We start from the raw sequence: 3,223 nt of genomic DNA, 5'->3' as shown, positions 1-3,223 counted from the left end.
TGTTGTCTGATTGCTGAGGCTAGGACTTCTAGTACTATGTTGAATAGCAGTGGTGATAACGGACATCCCTGCCGTGTTCCTGACCTTTGCAGAAAAGCTTTCAGTTTTTCTCCATTGAGAATGATATTTGCGACTACCAGGTATTTCAACTGCCCATTCCCATTTCCAGTGAGACTGCAGTGAGGGGAGACAATAATGTGGTACATCCAGGGAACATTCTGTTTCTTGGTCTTCTTCTGTTCTTAGTGTGCCAACTTTAGTTGGCCAGTGGACATCTGACCACACATGGGAAACCCAGCAACTACTAAAAAAGTAGGGTTTCTGGTTTATCTTGGGAAATGTATAGCAACAATTAGGATTCTCCAGGGCTCAGAATGGCTCCTGATCTGCAAGGGCCAAGCTGCCCCATACTTTCTTTCTTTTATTTTTTAAAAGATTTTATTTACTTATTTGACAGAGAGAGAGAGAGAGAACACAAATAAGCAGAGTGGCAGGCAGAGGGAGAGAGAGAGAAGCAGGCTCTCTGCCAAGCAGGGTCCCATTGTGGGGCTTGATCCCAGGATCCTGAAATCATGACCTGAGCTGAAGGCAGCCTCTTAACCAACTGAGCCACCCATCACCCTTGCCCCATCCTTTCCTTAGGGGGAGTAATTCCAGATTCCTGACTCATGCACCTGTTTATTTTTTATTTATTTCTTTCTGTTTGTTTGTTTGTTTGTTTGTTTTTGTTTTTTTTAGCTAGTCTCCATCACCAACATGGGGCCTCTTAGATGAAGAATTGCACACTCTACCGACTGAGCCAGCCATGTGTCCCTTCAGGCACCTTTGATATCTAGGCACATATCATGATTTCCATGTTGGCAAAAAGAGTTCAAACTCTGAGAACTGCCTTCAATCTACTCTCCTCCCTCTGGGCATGTTTCCTGAGTTCCTGCTGGGTGGGAGTCCTGTTTCCCACGCACTGATGGAAGACCCTGTAGGAAACCATACCACATCCCATGGGATCTCTTTTATCATTTCTGTGTAATCCTCTCTGGCTCTCAGTGTGCTTGTGCTCCTAAAGACACCTCTGACTAGGACTGCCCAGGGCTCCTGGAGCTACTTTGTACCCAGTCCCAGAGAATGAGGAGTAAGTGCCATATATGACCACCAGTCCCATTGAACTCCCTCCCCAAAGGCACTCAGCCCTTCACTAATAGGTACAGGAGGGTGAAATCCCCTTTCTTGGCCTGGGGTAAACTAACTCAGAAACACAAGTTACCTCCAGGGTTTCCTGTCTCTCTCAGGACAAAGCTCCCACACGGTTCTTGCTGAAAATCACCCCTTTCACAGCCATGAACTCAAAATGTTCACAGACCTAAGTGGAAGAGCCAAAACGACCATTCAAGAAGAGACACAGGAGGAAATATTCAGGACTTTGTATTAAGTAAAGAGTTCTCTCACTACAGCATGAAAAAAAAATTTGAAAAACGGAAGAGAAAAACGTAAGATGACCATTTTTTTTTTGCATCAAACATTACCACTGAGAAAAAGAACAGAGAAGCCACTGATAAGGAGGCAATATTTGTGGGTTAAATACCTTCCTCGCCCACACTGAGAATTTATAACCACACTCCCATCTTTTTCTTCCACCAGTGTTTCTGTGTTTGTCCTGATAGTATATAAATCTTATACTTGGGGTTCTTTTTGACGAAGTTCTTCCTTTTTTTTTTTTAAGATTTTATTTATTTATTGGACAGACAGAGATCACAAGCAGGCAGATAGGCAAGCAGAGAGAGAGAGGAGGAAGCAGGCTCCCCACTGAGCAGAGAGCCCGATGTGGGGCTCGATCCCAGGACCCTGAGATCATGACCTGAGCGAAGGCAGAGGCTTTAACCCACTGAGCCACCCAGGCACCCCTGATGATGTTCTTCCTTTATTTGCTTACATACATATATATGTATATATATATATATACACATATATATGTATATATATATAATTTTTTTTCTCTTGTCATATACTTTTATCAGTCTTTTTGTTTGTCTATTTTTGTTTGTATACTTCATCAATCTTACCTTGGGGCCCATTTGGGCTGAACCTTCTCTTTTATCTTCCCTTTCTTCCCTGTCTCTCTCTCTTTCTTTTTTTCTTTTTCTTTTCTTTTTTCTCTTGTTTGGGTGGGGAATCCTGATTGCTCAGAAGTGTTCCAGGGTGCACCCAGACTGTACCACGGTCGATACATCCAGCTACATTTGTTCAGTCATCTCTCACCAAAATGACTAGGAGGAGGAATGCCCAACAGAAGGAAAATACAGAGGATGGACCTTCTGCAACAGAGCTAATGGCTATCAACATAGACAATATGTCGGAAAGAGATTCAGGCTAACAATTATCCAGGCAGTAGCTAGGTTGGAGAAAGCCATGGATGACCAAACGGAATTGATTAGGGCTGAACTGAAAGCGACCAGAGTTGATGTTCACAATGTAGGGGCAGAGCTGAAAGCTACCAGGGATGAGGTTCACAATGTTCTCAATGAGTTCCAATCTAATCTATATTCTCTCAAAGCTAGGGTAACTGAGACAGAAGATAGGATTAGTGATCTGGAGGACAAACAGATAGAGAGAAAGGATCAGGAGGAAGCCTGGAACGAAGAGCTTAGAAGCCATGAGAACAGAATCAGGGAAATAAATGATGCCATGAAATGTTCCAACATCAGAATTATTGGAATCCCAGAAGCGGAGGAGAAAGAAAGAAGTCTAGAAGATATAGTGGAATAAGTTCTTCATGAAAATTTTCCCAATCTGGCGAATAGAACCAGAGTTCATGTACTAGAGGCTGAACGGTCTCCACCCAAGATTATAGATTCCAGAAAAACATCAAGGCACCTGATAGTCAAATTGAGGAATCATAATTATAGCTGTAATCTCTTGAAAGCCGCTAGGACAAAGAGGCTTATTACTTACAGAGGAAAGTCCATCAGAATAATGTCAGACCTGTCCACAGAGACCTGGCAAGCCAGAAAGGGCTGGCAAAATATATTCAGGGCACTAAATGAGAAGAACATGCAGCCAAGAATACTTTATCCAGCAAGACTGACATTCAAAATGGATGGAGAGATAAAGAGTTTCCAAGACCGGCAAGGCTTAAATTGCAACTATGCAACCACCAAGCCGATACTGCAGAAAATATTAAGGGGGGTCCTATAAAAGAGGAAAAATCCTAAGAAAAGCACTGAACAGA

Source organism: Enhydra lutris, unplaced genomic scaffold (assembly GCF_002288905.1).
Source record: "Enhydra lutris kenyoni isolate GAN:26980312 unplaced genomic scaffold, ASM228890v2 scaffoldscaffold9, whole genome shotgun sequence".
NCBI classification, from domain to species: Eukaryota; Metazoa; Chordata; class Mammalia; order Carnivora; family Mustelidae; genus Enhydra; species Enhydra lutris.
This window is presented reverse-complemented; position numbering follows the sequence as displayed.